The following is a 6,434-nucleotide window of genomic DNA, read 5'->3' as shown; positions in this document are numbered from 1 at the left end:
GGGCGGGTAGAGTAGAGGAGGCATGAGCACCAGTCTTTCAGTCCAGCCCAGGAGCCCCTTCCTTCCTCTGAACCCACAGCACCGACAGGCAGGGCTCACAGGGCAGCCCTCAGTGCCACTCTGTCCTGCCTCAATCGCCACCACCTCCAAGGGTGGCAGCATCACTCTCCAAGCAGCCTGCAGCTCTGTGGGGGCAGGAGTCTGTCTTCAGAATTCAACTCCACCTGGCAGAGGGCTGAGCCCCTAGGAGACCTTCATTAACAAACACTGGTCTGATTGAGTGACTCGAAATAGTTCAGCCAAAATCATATAAATGCCAGAGTTTGTGCAGAGAGAAGAAAGAACACAGTACATAGGAAACAGAGGTAAAGTTCCCAGGAGGGAACCACCATTGGAGACCCTAAGGAGGCAATATAGCAAACTGATTTAGAATGCAGATGACGATGCTTGGACCGTGGGCGTTACTTGCTAGCTATGACTTTTAGCAAGCCAAGCCTCGGCACAAAGGAAAAGCCTAACTGCTGGAGTCAGATGTCCTGGTACTAGTCCCATGTCTGTCACTTGCTACTTGGTGCAAACGTAGTCATGAGACTTTATGTGGGGTCCTCTGATCCCTCCAGGACCCTGCTTCAGGAAGGAAGGACTTGTAGCCATGTCATATGCTGCCGGCAGAAAGCCCTCAGCTGCCAGTGTCCTTGGGGATTGCCTTCGCTGAAGAGTAATTGGCCCAAGGTCAGGCCCCCTTCCTGCGGCAGCCTGTGTCCAATGAGTGACCAGCATAGGGGTCTAAAGGCCCGTCCTTGCGCCAACTTGGAACAACTCTACAGGGCTATCCCCGCTCCTCATAAGCTTTTCCTTCTGCCCCATCTTGCTTCCATCCCCTCCCTGCTACAGGCATGCAGCCCCCAAAGCACTCTCTGATACACATCCTGCCCACTAATTGCTAATCTCCATCTCAGAGTTTATTTCCGAGGAAACCTAGACTGTGACATTTCACAGCTCTGAGCCACACTTCCTCATCTGCAAAACTGAGGCGATGATAGTGCCGAGCCCACAGGGCTGTGGTGCAGGTTAAGTGAGCTAACCATGTAAAGCATTTAGCTCACTGCCTGGCATAAAATATCGTATGGTTTAGCTATGTGTCTCCCTAACAAAAACTCCTTGTTTTGAACATGAACTTGACTCAATCTTGAAAAATGAAATATGGATCTATAGAGATGAAACAAAAGGAATGGCAGAGATACTAGTTCTCCCCTAGATAGTCTTCTCTCCTTCTTCAGCAATAATAGAACCTTGATTTTTACCTGGACACACAGCCACCCAGAATGAAAGCAATATTTGCCAGTTTCTTCAGAAGGTAGATATGTCCTTGTGATTAAGTTTTGGCCAATGGAATATATAAAAAGGTGGCATGTACAACTCCCAGAGAGTGTCCTTAAAGATAGAAAGCCTGCCCTCTGTCTTTTCTTCCTCCTTGCTAAAACATGGATGTAATGGCTGGAGCTCCAGCAGCTACCTTGGGCCATAAGGTGACATTGGGAATGGCAACTCAGGCACAGCAGAACAACAAAATGGAGAGTGTCTAAGTCACGCATACCATCCCTGAGGTGCCTCCAGACTATTACATGAAAGAAATACATTACTGTTGTCCTGGGATTCTATTACTTGTATTGAAATCTAATCCTGCCTAACACAAATGGACTTCCAAGTGGATAAAGAGACCATAAGCAAAAACTCAGAGACTCAATGGGGGCATTCCCAGGACAGTAAAGAGATTGGCCAGTTATTAATAATATTAATAATAAAGCTTTATATTCAAATTATGCTTTGCAGTTTACAAGGCACTTACGAATTCTTTCACTTCATCTTTACAACTCTGTAAAGTAAGAGACATTTATTATCTCCATTCTACAGTTGAGGGAATTGAGGCTGAGAGAGATGAAATGACTTGCTCAAGGTCACAAAAACTAGGAAGCAGCAGAGTCAAAGCCAGAATCCACAATTTTTGAAGGCCTGAAGCTGAGTGTCCCCCATTATACCAGATGGACACTTTTGACAACTTACTCAAATTTAGTTAACAATGCTAACTTGCTTTGTATCCAGCAAATGTACAGGAGTGCCTACCTGGTTCCCACTGTTTTCGAGACATCTTGCATTTTTTCGTGTCTTTTTACTGACATTAACTGAGCACCAACTAGGTAATAAACCCTGTGCCTTATCACAGTGTGTGCCTTTACATGCACCGCTCTCCTCTCCTCTACACTCCCATTCAAATTAGCTCTTCATCCTGCATCTCCAATTTCTGTTCTCTACCACACTCTGCATCAGCAAAGCCTTCTCTGGTGGCCACAAGAATAAGCCACTTACTTACCCTTTTCCTCTATCACCTCCTGGGGTGGCTTCCAGGTGGACTCACGCAGTAGACTCTTAGCCAGATCTGAGGCAATCCCAGAGAGAAAGATTCTGAGAATGAGATCTGGAAGAAGTCCACTGGTTTTAGGCCAGGCAAGAGAGGCATTCCTGGCACAGAGAGAGGTATAAGAAACTAATAGTTCCTAGGGCGGCCGTAACACATGACCACAAACTGAGTGGCTTGAAACAACAGAAATTTATTCTCTCACAGTTCAGGAGTTTAGATGTCCAAAGTCAAGGTATCAACAGGGTTGGTTCCATGCGGGTGTTCTGAGGATCAGTCTGTCCGTGTCTCTCCCCCAGGATCCTTGGCTGGTGGAAGTATCACACCAGTCTCTGCTCCTTCTTCACACAGCGTTCTCCCTGTGTCTCTGTCTAAATTTTCTCTTCTTATAAGCACACCAGCAATTGCATTAGGACTCACCCTAATCCAGCATGATCTCATCTTAACTTGATTACATCTGCAAAGACCCTATTTCCAAATAAGGTTGCATTCAGAGGTGCCAGGGGTTAGGACTTCAATATTTCTTCAGGGGAGACACAATACCATACAAAACCAAGCAAGGGCCCTGGATCCAGAGAGACTGGTTTCTAACCCAGCTCAGCCTCATTGCTGGTAAGACCTTGGGCAACTGAAATAACCCTGAGCCTCAGATTTCCTTCTCTATGTGAAAAAGCATTACACCCCACAGGATAGATGTCGAGAGGCTTAAACAAGAAAAAAAAAAAATCTAAAACACTCAGCTCATGGTTTTTTCCCTCCATTCTCCAGATGGAAGTAAGAAAGAGGAAGAGAGAGGGAAAGACGTCACGGGGTAGGGAAGGCACAAGACGGCAGCTGCCAGCGTGGTCAGCAGGTTAGAGTTTTGGCCAAGAATTAGAACCAGCCCCACAGAGTGATGCAAGAGGGACCATTTAAAAGACAGGCGCTGGGCTGCCTGAAGGTGAGTGTAGACTCTGGCACTGACTGGCTTCCTGCAGCTAAAACAGGCCGGTGTATTCAGAGGCAGCACCGGCAAACTTCCCAAGGACCACCAAGGTGTCAACCGAGGGCCTGAGCCCGAGGCTCCTGAGGAGAGGAGAGCCGTGTCAGCACAAGGGGAGAAAACCTGGGCTCCAAGACGGACAGGCCCTGCTGGAGGGGATGAGGAAGCTGGGGCTTCCCAGAACCAGGGCACATCCAACAGGTCACAGGAGCCCGTCAGAATCAGCCCCGGTCAGGTGGGCACCTTGCAGACGCGTCCCCCTCACACCTGGGGCCAACTTCTCAGTATGGAGAGAGAGGACCTGGGCCGGTCAGGCCCTGGAGCCTCTCTGTGACTCCAGCACGGCCCCCGGGGTCGACATCCTGAGTACACTGGCCTTCTAGGTGCTCCCCCTGGAGCCCAGTGGTGAATAACCAGCGAAGTCCAGGGAGGAGGTCGGTTTCTGGGAAGGGCAGAGACGAAGTCGGACGGCAGGCTACACGCGCGCCTGACCAGACGCTGCCCGGGGCAGCGAGAAAGGCCCGGCATCCCCGGCGCTGCCGCCTTGTTCCACTCGACCGCGGCTGGTGCTTTGCTCCTCCTCAGAGTCAGGCTGGGCACACACTGACCCGCCGTCCCCCAAATCTCCCTTGTCCCCTCCCCTGTCACAGGTACTCCCCACCTCTGCTCAGAGAACTCACAGCCGCCCAGGCGCGGAGCCTCAGTGCCCTCCTCGACTCCCATGCTCCTCGCGGCTCTGCCGGGCCACTCTGGAGGTCCAGGCGGGTAAAGACCCGGTCTCAGTCACCTTCCATCCCCAACAAGCAGTGCCCGGCACCAAGGCCTCTCATCCTAGGGGCTCACTACCAGTAAATGCCACCCCACTGTCCCCCAGGAAGGAAAGCAGTGCTGTGGACAGGGCAGAGCAAGGGGATGTTTTCCCCACAGGTTTAAATTTAGGGGGATGGGGGGAGAGACTAGAGAAAAGAAGGGAAGGGGGAAGAGGGAGAGGCTCGGCTGAAGGAGGTGGTCAGTTTGCCCAGAACTTTCATAATCAAATCCTTCCCCATCTGAGAGCACTCGTGATCCCTTTTGCAAGACAGAGTGAACAATATTTCACTAAATATAGAAGTCGTAGGATAACCGGGGTGCTTGTGCAGACAGCAGGCACACGCAGCTTCGTGCTCAGCTCCTCCAGGCTGACAAGCAACTCTTGTCTCCCCGACTCAGAAGAGAGCAGTGTCCAGCCTAGTGGGTTTACTGTGAACGGTTTCCTCCTGGGTCTCTTACTCCCAGAGCAGGATCATGCCTCCTCTTCACACCTCACCCCCTCAACACACACACAGTCATGGAGGTGTGTGCCCACACACACATACACACGCATGCACATGCAAGGCTGGATACACGCTTACTGGGCAATAAAGAGAAGTTGATTGATTTATTAGCCAACACCCCGATCAACACCAGTGGGCACTGTGAAACAACGGGCAGATCTCAGCTTGAATTTCTCATCCTGGTGTCCTTTTTCAAAGGTCAGGACGTTGCCTAGAAAACTGAAAGTGGACACGGAAGATCTGTCAGGGGACACATCCCCACGCCACCTTACCACCCACATACCTCTCAGACCTCCCAGGCCCGGGTCAGACAGATTTACACAACATCTCAGGAGGCCACAGAAGAGATTCAGTCCCCCTACCTCAACCTTTCTCTGCAGGACAACACAGTTATTGGGGTAGCATGACTTTTCTCCAGAATGTTCACTTTCACTGCCCAAGTTCGCCTGGGAACCCCTATGTAGGAAATGTTGAGAAACTTGATCTTGGGCTCCAGGGCCTTTAGCACATGGAGCATATGCATGCTTGAGAGATAGAGAGGGCTAGGAGAAATGGCCATGGTTTATGCTGTCTTACAGAAAGCTGGAGAGTGCCAGGACAGGGCACCCATCTCCCAAAGGGAGCTCTTGGTCAGTGTGGGCTGCTATAACAAAGTGCCAGAGACCAGGGGGCTTAAATAACAGAAATGTATTTCTCACAGTTCTGGAGGCTGGAAGTCCAAGATGAGGGTGCCACCATGTGGGATTCTTGCAAGTGCCTTCTGGGATGCACATGGCCATTTTCTTCTATCCTCACAAGGCAGAGAGGATGAGAGAAGAAGCAAGCTCTCTCATGACCCTTATAAGGGCACTAATCCCATCCATGGGGTCCCCACCCTCATGACCTTATTTAATTCTAATCATCTCCCAAAGACCCTGTCTCCTAATATAGTAAATGCAGGGGGTAGGGTTTCAACATACAAATGTGAAGGGGCAACAAAGAGTTGGTCCATAATAGGGGTGAAAAAGCAGCTCACAAGCCCCTGGATTCTCTGCCCAGGAACCTAGCCAGGGAAAGCCTAGATTTTACTCGGAGGCTGGCACTCCTCACAGGCTGTAAAAATTAGGGGTCTTCGAGATCATTCCAGTAGGTAATCCTCTCTCCAGATTCCAAGGAACCTGGTCCCCAACTCATTCTTTTTTTTTTTTTTTAAGATTTTTTTTTTAAGTTTTTTGTGGGGGAGGGAGATAATTAAGTTTCTTTATTTATTTTTAATGGAGGTACTGGGGATTGAACCCAGGACCTCATGCATACTAAGCACGCACTCTGCCACTGAGCTATACCCTCCCAGACCCTCAGCTCATTCTTGATCACTGCCAGGGGCATGGGCTGCCGCCCTGCCCCATCTCCCTTCTCTTCTGGGGACACATGGAGCACAGCTGATCCACCTTCAACAAAACAGACCCCCAGCCACCCACCCTAGAACATCACCTGTCACTTTTGACCTGATTCCCCTGTGTGAGGGCCCTCCACGTAGCAGGAGAAATTCAGAGTTCCAAAGGCATCAAGAGAGAAAGTTGGGAAAGTTTCTTCATCTCTGTGCCTTGGTTTCCATGTATGTATAATGGGGATAAGAGCAGAACCTAGCTCCTAGGGTTGGAATGAAGACTGCGTGACATAACACACAGGCAGCCCAGGGCACAGTGCAGGGCTGGCCGTAAGGATCCGGTACACGTCAGCTACC

General features: G+C 50.1%; 1 non-coding gene across 1 annotated transcript; it reads right to left on the bottom strand.

Annotated features, from left to right (window-relative positions):
* Nucleotides 1-5,965: 5,965 nt before the first annotated feature.
* Nucleotides 5,966-6,037, bottom strand: TRNAT-AGU. The gene has a single exon. It is a non-coding gene; the product is annotated as a tRNA-Thr (tRNA).
* Between the last annotated feature and the right edge of the window lie 397 nt (nt 6,038-6,434).

Source organism: Camelus ferus, chromosome 15 (assembly GCF_009834535.1).
Source record: "Camelus ferus isolate YT-003-E chromosome 15, BCGSAC_Cfer_1.0, whole genome shotgun sequence".
In the NCBI taxonomy this organism is placed as follows: domain Eukaryota; kingdom Metazoa; phylum Chordata; class Mammalia; order Artiodactyla; family Camelidae; genus Camelus; species Camelus ferus.
Note: the sequence above shows the minus strand (reverse complement) of the source record. Positions and strands in the feature narration are given on the sequence as shown.